Source organism: Uloborus diversus, chromosome 4 (genome assembly GCF_026930045.1).
Source record: "Uloborus diversus isolate 005 chromosome 4, Udiv.v.3.1, whole genome shotgun sequence".
Taxonomy (NCBI): Eukaryota; Metazoa; Arthropoda; class Arachnida; order Araneae; family Uloboridae; genus Uloborus; species Uloborus diversus.
The window spans coordinates 142381448-142401577 of record NC_072734.1 but is presented as its reverse complement, the minus strand read 5'-3'; the positions used below and the strand labels follow the sequence as shown (position 1 = coordinate 142401577).

Here is a 20130-nt window from a genome sequence, read left to right as displayed (position 1 = left end):
TTTTAGGAAACGGCTCCCCCACTGCTTTCCCCCCTCCCCCGGGGTTGTCGACCACCCAGGGGGGCGACGACATGTGGTTTCATAATCACCATCGTGCCTGTAACAATAATCAAAAATAATATTGCGTCAGCCTTTCCATGTATGCTCAACCCCCTTCAGATCCTGGACTATCCATGCAATATTTGAATATGTTGATTATTTTTACTTCCTTTTACAAAAAAGGAAGTATTGTATTCGCGAAAAAAATTTCACTCAAAAATCGATCTTAATTTCCATTTTACTCACCCCCGAATGAATATTGAGGTTTTTTTTCGACTCGACCACACGTGGATCAATGCCTAAGAAGGTATAGACACGTGAAATATCCATGATGACGATTCCCGAGTTAATGACAACGAATTTTCTCGTGACGTCTGTATGTACGTATGTATGTATGTGCGGATATGTGTATGCATGTCGCATAACTCAAGAACGACAAGTTCTAGAAAGTTGAAATTTGGTACATAGACTCCAAGTGGAGTCTAGTTGTGCACCTCCCCTTTTGGTTGCATTCGAGTGTTTCTAAAGGGATCTTTTGCCCCTTTTGGGGGGTGGAATTATTGTTAATTTCGATGTTATAATTTGGCAGTTATGTTATAATTTTTTCAAGTGGTGTTATAATTTGGCAGACACTTGGCGATGTATATCGCCAGTCCTTTGGTCGCCGAATTTTTCGCCAACTTGGCGACAAATTTGTAGATTTTTTTTTTATTTGTTTCAATTTGGCCACTGTTGGGGATATTTAGAGAGTAAACTATTGAATCAAATTAAAATTGCCAGTAATGGGGAAATGACATTAAATTGGAGCAAAAGGAAATCATGTGATGCACACATCAGCTCGTTTTAAATGATAATACTTTATGCGTGAGAAAATAAAGATTTTCAGCTTCTGTAAAACCAATAAAAATTAAGTATTACATGGTTCAAATTGGAATGTCAAAGTGAAAGCATTGCTTCCATGCAATATTTGAATATGTTGATTATTTTTATTTTATGACAACGCCAAAATGTAGTCGGAAAGACAATGACCCATTTTGCTTCACTCATACAGACACAAAATTTTACCGTTTATGTAGCGATTTAGATTTAAGAAGATTATACTGTGAGAAATGCGGCGTTCATATTTGTCAGAAGCAAATTTTTCCCTTCTAAAACATGCTGAAAGAAAGCCGATATCCAAACTGGTTTTATCCGGCGTTTGCTTACTGATTTTTTAACGATAAGATTCAATGTCAACAGAAGTGTAAAAAATATTGTCGACCAAAATGGTTGATAAAAACTTTCATTGCACAAAAACATAAACTACAAAAGTTTATTTATTTTTTCACTTAACTTTAACTACTCTGTAGTTCATATTTCTAATAAATTGTTCCTGGAAAATGATTTTAGAACTCCAAGTTTCAAAGGAAATAAGGACTCAGAAATTGTTTAATAGTTACCAGTTTTACAATTCCAAGGAAGTGTCGTCGTGCGAAAAGCTATGCTTTTTAGCGAAGTTCTACTACACTTGATATTTTTTAGCGGTAAATATCTTATTTTGGTAGTATTCAATTTCAGAAACTAGCAAGCCCTAATTATTTATACTTTAATCAAAAACTTCTGAGAAACTCCACGACATTTAGTTTCATAGTCCGAGTTAACAGACCACAAGCACTGAATAGAATGAATGCTTCTAATACATTATGCAGGGAAGAAGTTATTGAGAAGAACAAAGTTGCCATTTTGTAATGAAGTCCATAAAAAAATTGGATGTCACACATCGTCGGCTGAATATTACAACTAGGTAACTGCAAATTTGAAAAAATAAATAGAATGTTTCCCTTTTTTGAAAATTTTTACTCGAAAGAAGATATAAATGCTTCTTATTAAATAATAATAATAATTTGAATTTTGACATCTTGAATTCAAGTTATGTTTTTCGCAATCACGAGTGTGTGTATGTAGGCGTGTGTTTGTGTGTAGGGGGTATGTGTATGTGTGTGTAGGCATGTGTGTTTGTGTCTGTGTGCTGACATAAGTGTGTGGGTAGTTGTGTGTATGAATGTGTGTGTATGTTTTTGTGTGTGTATGTGTAGGTGTCTGTATGTAATCGTGTGTGTATGTGTTTGTGTATGTGTGTATGTGTGTAGGTGTATGTGTGTGTGTGTAGTTGTGTATGTATGCACGTGTGTGTAGGACATGGATGCAACCTGAAGACGGCTTTCGCTATAGGAGCAGCATCGTGAGGAGCCTCTCGACGGTGATGGTTCGGAGGGTGGCGGTGGGAAAATAAAATGATAGAGAGGAATTCAAAACAGTCAAGTGAGAACAATAAGCAATCGTAATTGCTCAAAAAAATAGAAATGGTAGTTTAATAACATTAAAATATAGTCTTGACAATTCCCGAAAATCGAGAAAAACATCAGTTTGTTTAGTTTTATTGGAAGCAGTACAAAAAACGAGCTGATGTGTGCATCACATGGCTTCCTTTTACTCCAATTTAATGTCATTTACCCATTACTGGCAATTTTAATGTGATTCAACAGTTTACTCTCTAAATATCACACTGTAAAAAAAATTCGGAAACGTTTCTGAGTATATCGTGCAGCTGCGGTTCATGAAATTTTCGAAAACGTTTCTGAATATTTCGGAATTCTCTTTCTGTAATGTCCGGAAACGTGTCTGAGTATTTCGGAATCCTCTTTCTGTAATGTCCAGAAACGTGTCTGAGTATTTCGGAATCCTCTTTCCGTAATTTTCAGAAACGTTTCTGAGTATTTCGGAATCCTCTTTCCGTAATTTCCAGAAATGTTTCTGAGTATTCTGTGCAGCTGTGGTTCATGAAAGTTTCGAAAACGTTTCCGAGTATTTCGGAATTCTTCAAACAATTTTCAAAAACGTTTCCGAGAATTTCGGAATCCTTTTTCCGTGATTTTTTCTAAAATATAATTCTTTATTATAGTATTGCATACCATATCAGTTTCAATTCTTTCATATCTAAGAGCAATAATACAAGCAATTTTAGAATCATTCGTGGATTTTTTTTTTTTTGGAATTTCTAATGACAAATAGCATGGTTAACAGCATAACATATGCACACTTATAAATTTTTGAAAAATTATGAAATAATCTACTAGTTTCACTCCTAATCACAAAATCGTCGGGGAATTGGAGTGGGGGGTACCTTCTGAAAAGTGGGGATTGTTTGTTAAACAATCTTAAACTTCAGTTTTTCTCTCAATATTTTCAAGACAAAACTATCAACATATTGTATTTTTAATGCAGAACTTAAAAACATATCTTGTATCAACCTTGATAGCTTTTATCTTCGGATAAAATTTGACTGGACTTACCTACCCTTCGCGTTCCGGAATTCGTTCACCTCAAATCAATTTCTCTGACGAACAAAGTGTCCGAAAAGTACCAACAGAGAAATTGATGAATTTAAATATGACACCAAGTCCCCCTGCTGGAACCATTCGGGTTGATTCTTCTGTTTTTGCCCTTTCCAGCTCATCACAAATATAAATACTTATTCAAAATAGGTTACTGATTTTATTTTTACAGTGTGCGCAAAATGCATTATATATTTTATTTATTAAAACATTGAACTCTATTACATGATTATTCCATTTCATATATACGAGAATACCCCCCCCCCCCCACCATAAGAGTGATGGTGCACCCATAAAATGCTATGAAGCACCCCCCCCCCCTCGAAAAAGCAACATCATATACATTATAAATCAAAGTATCATATACATTATAAATCAAAGTATCATATGAATTATAAGTCAAATACTTTAATATGGTGTAAAAATACAAAATTATTTTATTAAGTCTTTTTTTTGCTTTTGGTAAAATTGAGGCTCGTAAAACGAAAAAAATGAAGACACTTTTAAATACATACATGTATTTATTTGTTAAATAAATTAATACACATTTAACTAATTTAAAGCGTTTCGCTAATGCAAATATTTAAAGAGATATCGTCATTTAGATAATACTGAAGCACTATGTTCCTAATTACAAGAGATAGTTTTTTTTTTTTTACTCCATACAATCCAGCTACACTGTTTACAAGAGAATGAAAACATGCAACCTTAAAGACGAACTATCAAACCTGACAATTTGCATATTATAACATTTAATTCATAATGCTTGATACATAAATGTTCAGCCAAATATTAACTGAGATTGACACATAAAAACAAAGTACACAATAACACTTATTTAAATTTTTTTATATGAACTAAATCTCTTTAAAGTAATAGAGTTGCAAAGCGACTTACCTATTCGTCGGTGGTGGTCTTTTGCAGGCTTTGGTCACCAAAAAGGTGATTTTTATGACAGAATAAAATTCTGCCAACAAAAATTACCCATTTGGTAGAAAGAAGAAAAGTATCCAAGAAAAAAGTAAATTACCTACACAAGTTATGCGACGCAATGAATTTACATGGCGTCCTCTAGGCAGTTATTTGGTTTTTAATTTCAGTTTGTATTCCTTCCGCGAGCATGCGTCGAGAATTTGCACTTCGTACTTAAAAATAAGTGACATAGCTTCAAATTCAATCTCATGACGATACATAAGCAAGAAAATATAAGACTTTAAAATTATCTTCAGTGAATTCATGCGAGGAACAAAACTTCTACTAATCCCCTTGATGAGTGTTATTTCGCATACATGAGTCAGCACTTGTTTTCATTGCGTGCTTTCGAAAGTTTCAGTTTAGATTTACTGCTGGACTATAAAATTGCCGTGTAATCTGCGCATGCGTCGACTCTTACTTTCTTGCTAAACGGGAAACGTTTCTGATTATAGCAGAAAACTGCGGAGGGCGTACGAATCTGTGTATTACGGAAAACTTTTTTGTATATTCAGAGAGTTTTCCGAGATTTTTTACAGTGCACCAACAGTGGCCAAATTGAAACAGATTAAAAAAAAAAAAAAAGAAATCGCCAAACTTGTCGCCACGTTGGCGACAAAACTTGGCGACCAAAAGACTGGCGATATATCGCCAAGTGCCCGCCAAATTATAACACCACTTGAGTTTACATCGAAATTAACAATGATTTCCCCCCAAAAACGGGGCAAAAGACCCGTTTAGAAACACTCGAATGCAACTAAAAGGGGAGGTGCACAACTAGACCCCACTAGGAGTCTACGTACCAAATTTCAACTTTCTAGGACTTACCGTTGTTGAGTTATGCGACGCATATCCGCACATGCATACATACATGCGTACAAACAGACGTCACGAGAAAATTCGTTGTAATTAACTCAGGAATCGTCATTATGAATATTTCGTGTGTCTATACGTTCTTAAGCACTTATCTACGTGTGGTCGTAGTAAAAAAAAAAAAAAAAACTCAACATTCACTCGGGGGTGAGTAAAATGGAAATTAAGGTCGATTTTTGAGTGAAGATTTTTTCGCAAATACAATATTTTCTTTTTTTGTAAAAGGAAGTAAAAAGAAAAAAAACTAAATTGCAGTTAACTACTTGTAGAATTCACCTTACATTTTTAAAAATCGCACACACATAGCTCATGAATTCATTTCAGCCTACGCTTGTTAAACAAAACCAAGCAGAGAGCTACTCATCTAAGTGAGAGGAATCCAAGTTGGATTCTACCTCAATTCTTGTCTAGTAATTTTGAAAATATAACCCGAGAGTATCGCAGCGAGGGCAGGTTGTTTTCCCGGTATTGATACTACGCTAGCAGGGAAACAACTTTCAAAGAGTTTATTTTTGATAATTTACATATGATATACTGCATTAAAAATTATGTCATGATGTCGACTTTGCGACAAAACTTTAATGTTACGAATAATTAGCAAAAAAACAATGCATTTCTAGAATGTTCCCAACATTCCAACTCGACATACGAAACGCTCTTCAGAATTTTACGTTGGAAATATTGCCACGTAACTAGAAAAGCTTAGCGTATTAGTTTGAAGGATCAGAAGCACGATAGCAGCTTTTAATTTCATTTTCCTCGATATTACTATAACATTAAAAGTAGTAGGGGAATATGAGGCGAAGTGAAATGGTTAAGATGACTGAGCTTTTTCAAAATGAACAAATTGGAAATTTTTTTTGAAAAATCAGTACATAAAGAAAGAACATTGTATTTTATAATAAAACTTGCATTAAAACAGTATTTTTTAATTATGACTCTAAATTAGCGTCTTAAAAAAATAAAAAAAAAAAAGTGGAAAAACTTCACTTTTTTTTCTATGGGGCAAAATGGAATGAAATATTTTTCTAATGGAATATTTTCTATTTCTTTATAGAACATAACTTTGATCAAATGAATCAGTAAATAAAAGGTTTAAAATGAGTAAATGAAAAGATACTGAAACAATAAACTGAAAATTAAATTAGTTAATAAATTAATATATGAAGAAAAATAAATGAACAAGTCAAAAACTGAATGAATAAGAAAATAAGTGAATGAATGAATAAATCAGTGAGTTACTAAATGGAGGAATGTAAAGGAATGAATTAATAGTTGAATGCGTGAGTGATTTAGTAAATGAATGCGCGAGTAATCGAAAAATAAACTACTTCACTTTGCCCTGCATGTACTTGACTGATTGTAGAAAATATTTAAAATACAAATAAGCTTAATATTAACTAAATAAATATTTCATAGAGTATTAGGAGGTCTAACAAGAACTTTATCATTTTATAATAATAAAAATAATTTTTGAGTTGCGACAAAATATTACGAAATGAATATCAATTTTTAAAAATTGTCTGTATTATCATATGATTTAATCTTCAGTGGTATTCGCAACTCCAGAGCTTGAATACGCTACCTTGTGTTGATTAACAATACTAAAGAAAAAGGTAAAACATTACATTCCACGTGTTTTCTTTGGGGTAACTTACAAGCTTCAGACAGTTTATGATGCAATGTAATTAGAGAAGAATAGAAAAGAAAGCTTCCCACAAACACGATGCAAAATTACTGTCATTCACTAAGCGTCAAAGCAAGTTATAAGTTACGGCATGCGTTTGTTTTACCTTTTTCATCCGCCATTAGACAGTGGCTGCAGCTCCCCCTATAGTTGATTGGCGTTGCGATTTTTTTTTACTGACTGGAATAGATTACATGTGCTACTATATAGTTAAATTATCACCAGATAGGTGGCGCTAAAAACTGAGTAAATAATTAAAATTTTCACTTTGCCCCACATTCCCCTACTGTGTTATTATGTAATATTATAAGTATTTTATTATAGATAGATGTCACATCAATAAATTAGCAAAATTCTTATTTTTTAACGTGCTGCGATGTTAATGTACAGCTGCATATTTATATACTAAGTGCTTTGGAGATTCCTGGATGAACGCTCTCACACGAGTCACACTTTTCAGCGTCGTAACGGTCTTGGGTCGGCCAGGCACTTTTGGTTTTAGTGTAATCAGTACATGTGGCTCCAAAGTTTGTTCCACAGACATAATTGTTTTCTGCGGGAAACATAATCATGTCGGAAAAATGGGAACCGAAAGTGAGTAGTAATCAAAAAATTACCATTGTGTATATACTCCTCCACAACGCAAGTCGATGCTCACTGCACCATGCCATTGTTGCTACTGTAAATGGCACGTATACTGCTATCTGTTGATACACAGAGCGCCTTCTCGAAGTACAAGGGCTTGATATGCAGCGCCCAGTATATCAAAAACTATCGTCGAGGAAGAAGTTTCTACGAATTAACTGCCAAGCAAGTAGATAACTGTAGAAAACTAACGTAATCATAGCAGAAATATACATATTGCTGCATACATTAGTTTCGGGGTTTCAAGGAACCCCTTTTTCAATGCGAAAGTTGTTTGCTTTTGCATTGAAGAGGGGGTTTCTTGAAATTCCAAAACATATGTGTGTAGTACTCTGTATAACGAATAGTACTCTGTATATTTGGGCTATAATCACGTTAGTTTTCTCCAGTTACTTCTCAGCACAAAGGTATTTGTTTACTATTTCTCAAACAAGTAGATAGCAACACGAGTGTCTGCAAAAAGTAAAAATTCAAAAATGTTGCGGATTTCAATTTAGATTAAAGAGTACCTCTGTTATTTTGGCGTTTTAAGCGGTCTATGATGAAACTTAGACATGAGATAACTGAACTGCGAGATGTAAAAAAAAAAGGGTGAAGTATAAAAAGAGAATCAAGGTCATAACTGGCACATGACTAATATTTCACTTAAAATTCCAGTCTGTGAAACCTTTATATCATATTATTAATGTTTTATCGAATTCTTAAGCTAAAAAAATACAAATCGATATGAATGCAAAGATACTCAGTTGCTTTTGTTTATTTTCTCTTCCAGTTGACAAGAGTAATCCTTTAAATTCTTTTTCCTGCTCAAAGCACTCAAGTACGAATAGTAAGATAACAAATTGTACGATAAACACTACTACTTTCTTTAAATAACAGAAACTCGCATAGAGATACTAATATGCAGTCTGAACTCGGAGATAAAGCTTCAGCTGTTGCCTGATAAAACGCAATTGACTATTAGTCACACCCAAGCCTGTCCTATGGAGGATCAGGGGCGTCAATTGCCTCCCCCTGGGTTTTGGAAAAATCATGTTATGCCTTTGTGCAAGCATTTTGTCACTTTTTTTCCTGAAAAATGTATTGAGTCTATACCCTTTCACCTCCCCCCTCCCCAAAGGAAAACTTTGAAATGACTGGTGTAATCACACCAATCAGTTTAATTACATTCTGCTGCCCACAACTTTATGCATCAATAAAGTTTCTTCGTGACACCAAAATACGTGTTTTTTTCCCCTCCAATTTTTGTTTGAATAATTTTTCTCCCTCATTATCATCATATTCGTAGGGGGGAAAAATCTTGTTGAAAATACCAATTAAAGTTCAACTATTTTGAATCAGATAAACTGTCTGTGTTTAGGAAAACTGCGCAAAACAGAATTGCAGGCATAGAAGTAACGGGGAAAGCGGGGGGGGGGGGGGGGGGGGGGGGGGGGCATTTTAGTTTAATTCTCGCATAATCGAATTGTTGGTATCACCTAGGAGTTCATAATGAAACTGACAGTTATGTTGCAATTTTCTGTGAAAAACACTATCGGGATTCATGATACTTTGCCAAAGAAAGGTATTCCCTGGGAAGTTTTACCGTACTTTGGTTTGTCAATTCTTTGTGTTCAAATTATTTTTCTGGAATCTATAACATTTTCCCCCAGTGTACCCTTCATATCTAAAAAAGATTTTACAAGTCGAATCCGCACAACTCTTAGATTTTAAGCAGTTAATTTTTTCTGCGATTATACACAAAATAGGGGAATGTGGGGCAAAGCGAAATAGTTAAAATAATTTACCTTTTTTAGAATAAACAAATTGAATTATGTTTTAGAAAATTATACTACATGAAGAAAGGACAACTTGCATTGAAATATTATTTTTCATTTTTAGCAGTAAATTTGTGTCTTCAAAAAGGAATGAAAAATAGTTATTATTATTATTATTTTATGTGGGGCAAAGAGTGTAAAATAAAATTTTTTTTGATAAAATTTTTTCTATATGGTCATTAAAGATATTTTTCATCAAATGAATAAATGAATAAATTATGAAAAAATAAACGAATAAGTAAATAAATAAATAAAAGTTGAGGCAAATCTAACCTACCAACATTGTGAAGGCTACAGAGATCCGAATCACAGCATTACGACAATGGTTAGGTTTACCCCAGCTATAGTTAATATATTAGAAAAAATGAGTGAATAAAATTGTGAATGTATAAGAACGTAAGTGAATGAATGAATATCTGAATTAATAAATGAAGGAATGTAAATGATTTAATTAATGAATGAATATGCAAGTGATTTAATAGATGAGTGATTAAGTAAACGAAATGAACTATTTCACTTTCCCCCCCACCACTTAGCCTCGTGTGCGCTTCATAAATTGTATTGAACCTGGACAACAATAGATCTCAGTGAATACTTAAAATGTTAATTACAAAAACTTAATCATTTTATAATAACAAAAAATAGTTTTGATAAACCACAAAGTATAAAATGACAAAACATTTAAACTACTTCACGGATGATACTTATTTAACAACTTCGGTCGAATAAGTAGCTGGCTGAATGCTGTGACAAACCTTAAACTTTTAGGTTATGCAAAAAAAAAAAAAAAAAAAAACAGGAGAAGCAGGTTGAGAAATTTAGTTGAGTAGAAGTTTCTGACTTCTTATCCACAATTTTCTCAACTGACCTTAGATGTAGAAAAATTTGCTCATTCCCCGATTTTCCTGTCCATGATTTTTTTAAACCTATATTTAAAACTTGATCCCGATATTTCATCGTTTAAATGTCAGTGATCTATTTTTTGAAGTGCTTAGATTGACAGCTCGTTCTTTTGCAAGCCGCATACAACCCATTTCAAACAAGAGTCTGGCAGACAGTAAGTTGTAGCTCAGAAGAAAAAAATGTGAAGTAACTCAAATTTGGTGCAAAGAATACGAACCTGATCCTTATTTAGAGATTTATCATACAAAGCGTAATTTGCAAATTAATTTGTGCAAATAATGTGTTGGCAGTAGTGCAAATATTTAACATTGGTTTTCTATTTAAACAAGATACGTTACAATTTGAAGCAAGTTCCTCAAATAAATATAACAGTCAGAAAGGTTAACGCGCATTCCATGAGCTATGAAATTTTTGAGACCTAAAACGCGATGACAGAACACAAAATCTTTTGTCGAGATGCACAAAATGTTGAGTCATGAGAATAACGAATCATCGGTGCTTAATTTTGTTATTCTAAGATCCAATTCCAATGCATATCAACAGATTCTTACATTTGTATTTGTGAACGGCATTCGATAAGACCAAGCTGTTTCAAAGTTTCCACAGCAACGGTTATCTTTAAGCAATCCGTTCTAAACTTAATCTGTTTGCGTCTGGGGTCACGGAATTAAATATAGCATTGCAAGAATTGGTCGATAAAAGCAGAGAATGCAACATACATATGGTGGGGTGGAACAGGAAACGGAGGGCTCACATTTAATCGTCGTCTCTCGAAGTCTCTTACTCCGGGCACCAATAAGAAGAATTTCATCAATCACAAAAAACAGGGTCCAAAAGCATGAAGCCTGAAGCAGTTGGGGTACCTTATACATTACATTTTGATTATCAAAAAATTATAGAATCACATAATTAAATTGCAAAAATGTTATGCAAATATTGATACTATTATGTAGCAAATCAGCACAGAATTTAGCTAATGACCTTTTTCCTTCTTCTAGAGCAGTGGTTCTCAGTATTTTCACTACGGCGGACCACTAGGTCCCTTCCGAATCCTCAGCAGACCCCATGCGATACAAATAATATTTTCACAACACTTTATATTAGGTTAAATAATATGAATCCAAAAATTTTCTTTAATAAATTCAATTACAACTGTAATAATGATATCGATTAGTTTTCACTCGCTGTAGCTGTACGCGGACCGTATGAAAATTGCTCGCAGATCTTCCAAAAAATGTTGACCAAGAAAAGTAATCCTGTTATGATGAATGCAGTATAATATGTTTTAGCTTTCTTATCTTTTTATCACTATTCAGGAATGCAAATCTATTAGAATATTTTTGAAAATAATTTTCCCCGCTTTTCCCTCCAGTAATCAGGCTCTGATAATCAAATAACTAAATAATAAGACTTTTTGTATTAGAAAAAAAATATAAGTCCCCTACCACAGATTTTTCATTATCTTTGATAAACCAATTACAAGGGTAACTAATTACAAATGTGAGGGGCAAAAGTGAAAGTAGTATAAAGATTTTTCAATGGCACTAAGAACATCAACTATGTGTTAAATAAGGAAAATTAAAATTAAAAAAAAAGGTGGGGGCGGGGGGGGGGAGGATTAGCAGAAAGGGACAGAGAAAGAGGAAAGAAGAAATTTCCAGAATAACAAATGATATTGGCAGTAACATCTCAAATATACCTGCAAGCAGAAACAGCAGCAGTGTTACTTTCTAGAACTGTACAGGAAAACATTTTCGAATTCATTTTATTCTTGTCAGTGAGAAATAAAGATTGACAATTTCGCGAATAAAAGAATCTAATTAGAACAACTTATTCTGCAGACTTCATTAAAATTAATGAACATAGAATAGCTACAGCTGTCAAGCGATATAGTTATTTTTCGAAAGGGCAACAGATGTTAGATTTACGAGCAGAATTTCAGTTGCAGATAGTATAGTGGCAACGGGAAAAACATTGAAAATAAATTCAATACTAGTCGAAGACAATCATTTTATCCCTTTAATCAATCTTTTAATGCACCTCCAAAATGAAGGGCATGCATACATATGCATAGTAATTCATGTCACGTGTTTAGCATTTACTCAGCGAAAATATTTTATTTACATTGAAACATTTTACTTTGATTGTAACTTAGGCATTTAATTGCCTCTAGAAAACTGTGACATCAAGGAGAAAAATTCTCTCACCAAATTGCACGATCAATAGATGCTTCTACAGTAAAAAAAATTCTAAAAAGAAAAGTTGGATCTTACATGGCTTTGGAATTTAGTGAAAAATTCTTTTGATTTTCGTTTGCTTTGATTTCTTAGAAATTGGACGTAAATGACCCTTTCGTTCTGATGGTACGGTAGGGTTTTCCTAAACATAGACGAAATCGGAAAGCAAACAATTCGGCAAAAAATTATGTTTTATAAAAAATAGTTAAATAGTCTAAACTTCGTACCATGACATGAGTAAAATGAGACAACGCAAATAAATTTATAAATAAAAAGCATAGGCGGCTGGTGCACGGAAAAAGGAGGGGGGGGGGGGGTCAAAAGAAGTATAGAAGTTAGGGGGCGTGACCCCTGAGGCTTTTTTTCTTTGTCAAATTTGGCTGCATTACTTACTGGCTTTTAATATTCTAATTTAATAACTTCTAAAAATGTTGAATATGGCATCAAAAATTGGGACACGTGGTCACCGCAGACTTTCCTCTTCCATTCTGAAGTTCCATTTTTATGAAATAAGGTGAGAAAAGTTCATATATTTGGAATTGTATGTCCTTATTTCCGTAAAATAAATCAATCTACCCTATAAAAATTAATTTTCAATCGATCATTAAGTTTCAACTCTGAAAAGTGAGAGGGCGAGGCCCCTTTACTTTTGGAAGTGAGGGGGCAGTTGCCCCCGTACGAGCCGCCTATGGATAAAAGTGATAAAAAGAGTTAACAAACAGTTGTTTTGAGTCAAGCTGTTTCGATCAAAACAAATCTCTTCATCAGTGGAGGTTCCCATTCCCCCAAGAGCAAAGGCGCACCGCTTGCCTAATGCTGCGACCCCCCCCCCCCAAGCGAGAGCTGATCACTAAATACGAGAAAAATACACCTGAATCCCCCCCCCCCCTCCTCCCAAAAATCAATGTCTCAGTCTGCGTCATGATCAACCGTCTAGTTGGGCACCCCAGCAATAAAAAAAAAAAAAAAAAAAGTTTACGAAAACTCAAACACAGTCCAACTGAACCTCCTATTCGACGAGGGCAAGTTTGGTTCACTTGGCCTATGTTTGGGTAATAATTAACCTGCAGTAAGTTAGTAGTAAGTAATAAGCAGTATTATTTTAAGTAATAATTAACCTATTTTTGATGCACTGATGAAGAAGCTTGATTTGATGGCCTCGAAATAAATGTTTGCTGAGTTTTAAACTTTTGTTTTATCACTTTTATCTGTACTGATATTTATGTTGTCTCATTTTGCTCATTTGTGTTTCGAACAAATAACAGCAGTTTGGTGTAGTTGGAATTGGAATCTGGTAGAAAAGGTTTACAGAATTCAGAAAGGAACTTATCAGATGTGCTAAGACGGGTACACACACACGGGTCTACAAGGAGAATATAAAAGAGAACAGATAACAGTGATATTTCTTAACTTTTTAAGTGGCAATACTGAATAATATTTCGATGGTTAAAAAAAAAAAAATAATAATAATTTTCGTCTTTTTAAAAAATTTTTTTTGCTCATTTATTTATTTACTAGTGGCACCCGCACGGCTTTGTCCGTAGTAGAAAATTAAAAGGTATTTTGGTTCGCTTGTATATTTACAAATAATGTATGATGAATTTCTCGTCAATTGGCTTGCCCATGTTACGGTTCCACGTTGATAACTTGGTAATTTACTCGTCCATCTTATGATAATTTTGCTCGGGAAAATGTTCTTAAAATTGGAATAGAAAAAGAACAAAATCGAATTTTCGAAAAATCGCTTCGAGGTGCACACACCCAAGCTACAAACTAATTCTGCGCCAAATTTCATGAAAATCGGCCGAACGGTCTAGGCGCTATGCGCGTTGCAGAGATCCGGACAGATATCCAGACAGAGAGACTTTCAGCTTTATTATTAGTAAAGATTTATTTGATACGTTCTGGTTTTGGTGAAATTGAGTACAAGATTCTCTTTCATGTAAACGCGGCTTCTTTTGAAAAATATACAGTAAGGTTTTATCAATTTCACAGTTTTAGGTGCAAATGGTTTATTTAGCTTTTGATTTTTGAAATAGTCCACTAAACCGTTGAAAACTTTCTTTTTCTTTTGTAACAACGAAATCTTATTCTTCGTTTTTGCTTTTAAAATGCAGAAAATCCCCTAAAAATTATGCAAACGATTGCATTAATCTTTAGAATCAATCAGTTAAAATAAAAATATTCCATGATTTCATTAATGTTACATATTAAGAGCAGAAAAAAAAACTAGGAATTTTAATTAATAAATAAAACATCTTCGAAATAACCATCCAATTTCTTTTGTAACATTTGTGACTATTATAAAAAAGTGGTGCCCGACCTACGACCCTCGGGCCATATGCTGATCTATGTAGCCCGTTGTTATGAATCGAAAACTAAGTTCTGGAAACTTCCAAAGCGTCAATCGCATTCATTTGGTATTAAGAATGGTTGTTGCAAATTTGGACTCAGAAGTTGGCCTTTAATATTGCCCAAAATATTGATGAAACTTCGTATTGATAAAATAAGAATGCAGTAATTGACAACAATAATTATTGGTTTGTACTTTTCTTCTCTTTTCCGTGTTTTCACATGCTAGCTAAAAAAAAATATTAATTGTATTTTAACTTAATTTGTCTTCTGGCTTTCAAGATTTATCTTAATATGAGGTGTGATCCTCCAGTAAAAAAAAAGAGAAAAAAAAAGTGGGGCACTGTAAAAGAAAAGATCCCAAACTCATGTACAATAAAATAGATTAATAAAATTCTTTATGATTCTAGCAACACGTAAGCGTTTCTTCATATTTATACAGCGGAAAATAAAAATTCTAGCTCAATATTTAAATTTCTTCTTTTATGAAGTCGATGCGCCATTTTTCGAATCTAATACCCAATAAGGATACAGATTTTTATGAATGTTTTTAAATGCCCTGGAAACAGAATATTTAACAGAACAGCCTATATCGATTAGAGTAGTAGCAATTCAGTTATTACGCACTTCAAGTTTTTCTTCTTATCATGCACAGCTAATCGAGTTGATGAATTGATAATTCTTCAAAAATGATAATTTCACAAACGATTCGTCAAAAAACTAAACTGTACGAAAAATTTGAAAACTTCGAGGGAAATTTCATGTTGTAATTCATGGAAAAATAAACGAGAATAATCTGTAAATTTTCAGTGTATAGTAAGGAAGATACAGGATTAAAAATCTTGGATTAAATTACATAGAATGCTAGACAATTTAACTGATGAAATTTTCAATTTTTATTTGAAGTATTCGCTCTAACGAGAATGGAATGAGTAAATGACGGAACTTAAAATTTCTCAGGATTGCTGAACTACTTTTAATCTTTGTTTTTACTTACTAATAATAAAGTTGAAAATCTCTTTGTCTGGATCTCTCTCTGTCAGGATCTCTGTGACGTGCATAGCGCCAAGACCGTTCGGTCGCTTTTCATGAAATTTTGTTTGCACAGAATTAGTTTGCAGCATGGGGGTGTGCACCTCGAAGCGATTTTTCGAAAATTCAATTTTGTTCTTTTTCTATTCCAATTTTAAGAACATTTTCCCGGGAAAAAATTATTATAAGATGGACGAGTAAATTACCAGGTTATCATAACGTAGAACCGTACCATGGGCAAGCCAATTGGCGAGAAATTCACCATACATTATTTGTAAATATATAGGCGAGTCAAAAGACCTTTTAATTTTCTACCACGGGCAAAGCCATGCGGGTACCCCTAGTTTTAAATAAGTAAATACCCTTGTTCCTAGCGGCAAAATTTTATTGTATGCTCTTTTGGGTACGAAACGGTTAAGAAATATGAGAGAAAAGCGAAAGAAAATAATACGCATTGAAGATTAGTATTCAAAAATAGTGTAATAGTAATAACATATTTTATTAATATATGACTAATTAATAGCGTGCTTGCGTGTTTTTTGTTGTTTTCCGAGAAAAATTTGCTCCCCTTGCCCCCGGAAAATTTCTAAGCGATGAGTCTGATGGAGTGGCACAAGAAGCATAATATTGGGGTTACATCACCCCCACCGCACCAATTGCGTCACAAAAGGACCACCGCACTAGGTAAAGATTAATTTCGTTAACAACATTTAAGAGTGCAAAGGAAAGGAAAACAGAGTTAGAAATTTAAAAACACAAATCACTGAAAGTCGCCATGGGCGCCTATATACAGGTGGGGGGGGGGGGGGCTTGAGCCCCCACTTGCACCCCTATATAGGCGCCCTTGTTAAAAGCTCATGCTTGGTTTGACCCCTGAAAAAGATGAAATGACTCTTTCCCCCACGTTGAAAAACATTGATATAGGCAATGTGGTGACCTGTACCATTATTAGTGTTGCGTAAGCTAACAAAACACACATTTTTCAGTTTTGAAGTTAACCTTTACGTGGTCCTCTCTGAATGTGGATGCTTATTTTGTTTTATTATTATTTTTCTAAGTACCTCGGAACTGAATTGAGAATCTGTGGTAGGTTTACTGCCATTAAGGTAATTTTTTTTTTTTTTTTTTTTTTTTTTGCGATTAACAATGACAGATTTCGACGGAAAAAAAAATTGATTTTTCATTAACTATATTAATTATGCTCAACTTGTAACACGAAAAACGTTTTTCTGAAGTTAAAACACTTAAAACTAGTAACAGAAAAAATATGCACAGTTAAAATGACAGGGGTGCCCCCCCCCCCCTAAGAGCAAGGGCGCACCCCCTGAAGATCGCAAAGACCTCCTTCATAAGAAAAAATACCCCTCAAAACAACTTCCTAAAAATTTCAATGGCACAGTCTGCGCCATGACCCCCCCCCCCTGTCCTAGGTGGGCACTCCTGAAAATGAATATGACTAAAAATATTTCTGCGGTAACCAAAAGCTTTGACAAAGCATTTTATTCATTAATAAATGCATATAATCGAATAAAATTTTAAGAAAATTCGCATACAATTTAAATTTTTGACATGTTTTGCCCACATTAATTTTCCTTTCATAAAGAAACAACATAGTATTTGATAATTCCGTAAATATGATACATTAAAATAAATTTTATTGATTCATTGAATGCACTTATTAAGTTGAGTTAGTTTTCAATATGTAAAGAAAAGGGTCTGTTAAAGCACAAACCGTTTTATTTTTGCAAGAAGGATGTTTTTAATGTTGCTGTTTGTTTTGTAAAATACAGTTCATCAAGTAACGAATATTAGTTGCATTTAAAATTCAATTCCTAAAAAGTAGCTTACATTTTTATGGACTAACTAGCAAAAATACCCGGCGTTGCCTGGGTCAGTAATAATTATGAGAAAAAATCGTTACTTGCTTTTGTTTTCTGTTTTAAGTGAAAGAATTTAAAACACATCTTTTTGACGTGATTAAAAATCGAGTTTCTTCCTTACCCATAAAACTAAAATAGCAATAAGTATAAAGAAGAAATTAGTATTGATTTAGAAACGAAAGCACTATATTTAAGCATATACAAATTTCCAAAACATGAAATTAATCTTCTCGTGTTTAAAAAAATCTTGATACTTTTTTTTAACATGGAGTCTAAAACCTTCTCTGTATAGCTATTGAAGTACGCAGTTTTAAAAAAAATATAGCCGCGCTCGTAATCCCCTTATACTTGCTTTAGTTATTTTGGGAAATTTCAATCATTGTGGGCTCTTGGTGCGATTTTACCGAATTTGCTTGAATCGTTTTTGGGATACCTTCGATGATGCTCCCCCCTTCTTTCCTTACTTTGTAGAACGATATGATATTAATTTTCGTTGAGATATTATCGCCAGGTGCTTAGATACTTTTGGTCACCATAAAATGGCGCTAAAGAGTTTCATCCGAAATGTTTCCAAAATAAGTAGTAAAATTTGGCGATTGTTTGACATTGCAAAAAGGAAAATTAATGGAAGTTTTTGTGCTGTTTATGGATTTGCCTAATTTAGTTGCTGGATTATTTAACACAGTAAAAGAAGTTTTTTTAAAGATTCTTTGATTGGCGATATTTTGTTTACATGGTGAAAGCTGAGAAACATTATGACGTAGTCTTCGGCTTCAAAAACAGCAACGTTGAAAAAACTGCCAAATGCATCAGCTACGGAAATTTTTCTGCAAACATTTTGGCGATCCGCTGGTTGTTTGGATAATGAGTAAGTGTTCAATCAGCATAAATAATAATAAAAACCATTAATTACATTAAAGTTCCGTTTAAATGGAAAATCATCAGCCAAATCATGTATTATTTGCCAATCTTGTGCAAAAATCTTATTTCAAGATTTGACTTGAGAAAAGCCTTGAACAATCACGAAAAGCAAAGAAAATCAACAATACAACAATTGTCGCTATCGACAGGGAGTTGAGATGATACACTAAATACTGTATTGAGTTGAGGAAAGCCTTCGTACATGGATCTAAAAAGCTCATAACTCGTTTTTTATTCTACTTAGAAATTTCGAACAGGTGCCATCTTCAGCAGAAAAATCAGAGCTTTCGATGGACACATAATGTAAATATGTGCAAGTATTTTTTCATCCCAATATTAGAGAATTTATACGAAAATTGTATTTTATTGCCCCCCTAAGGGGGTTTTGCCCCCCATAACGGGACGAAAACTACCCTATGTGTTATTCTGATGCATAAGCTACATTATTGTAAAGTTTCATAAAAATCCGTTCGGTAGTTTTTGCGTGAAAGAGTAACAAACATCCATCCATACATCCATACATCCATACAGACAAACTTTCGCATATATAATAGTAGTAAGATGCACAGAAATTGCGTCACTGATTTTCGCTTAAAACTTATGTCCAAGTAAATATTTTTCAAAAAACAAAACATATGGGAGGTAATAACGATTAAATGAAGCGGGTTGCAGCAAAAGTAGATACGTACCTCCAAAAGAATTTGTTTTAGCAAAAATTCATACCTGTTACTACAAAACGATATGAGTTACTACAAAACAATAACTTATCCTGTTTTGTTTAAACCATTTAGGGGACCCTCTCGACACTCCTCATCTCGGGTTGTTGACCTATCTAAGTATTGCAATATCTATGGAAAAAGAACCATTTGAAAAAATGGAAGATACAAACTTTTGCAGCGGGGAAGGGGGGGAGGCTTCAACTAAAATTTTTGGGACGGCGGAAATTCTCAATTTGCCGAATGGAACACCAAATTTCGCCGATTGATGATGACTTTGCCGAACAGAACTTCAAATTTTGCCAAACGATGACAATTTTGCCAAATCGTCAGACAAAATTTGCCAAATACGGAAGTTTTTGAAAGGTCACAAAGTTATGGGGGGGGGGGGGGGTCCCTCTTTTCAGCTACACACTTCAAAGTAATCTAATTAAATTGAACACAAAAACTATCGTATTAATATATTTGTACGAATGTACGACCACAGTCAAGCTCAATATTTTTGTCCAGTACACATCACAAAAACAGTGAATAACAAAGATAAAATAAAACACAAATGAAAAAAACTTACTGGATTGAAAACGGAGCTGTGTAATAAATAAATAAATAAAAACTGGGTATGGAGATCAAAGCACGTGATGTGCCAGAAGTCGCGGATCAGAGTCGAGCGTCCGTCACCGCC

The 20130-nt window shown here is 33.9% G+C and overlaps 1 protein-coding gene across 1 annotated transcript in view; it reads right to left on the bottom strand.

Annotated features, from left to right (window-relative positions):
• The window catches only part of LOC129220054 (high affinity copper uptake protein 1-like), an 84430-nt gene extending 64306 nt beyond the window's left edge, over positions 1 to 20124 (bottom strand). Inside the window, exon 1 of the mRNA XM_054854394.1 lies at positions 20020 to 20124. The gene's annotated coding sequence lies outside the window, so the exon portion shown is untranslated. The remainder of the gene's footprint in view (positions 1 to 20019) is intronic.
• Positions 20125 to 20130: the final 6 nt, after the last annotated feature.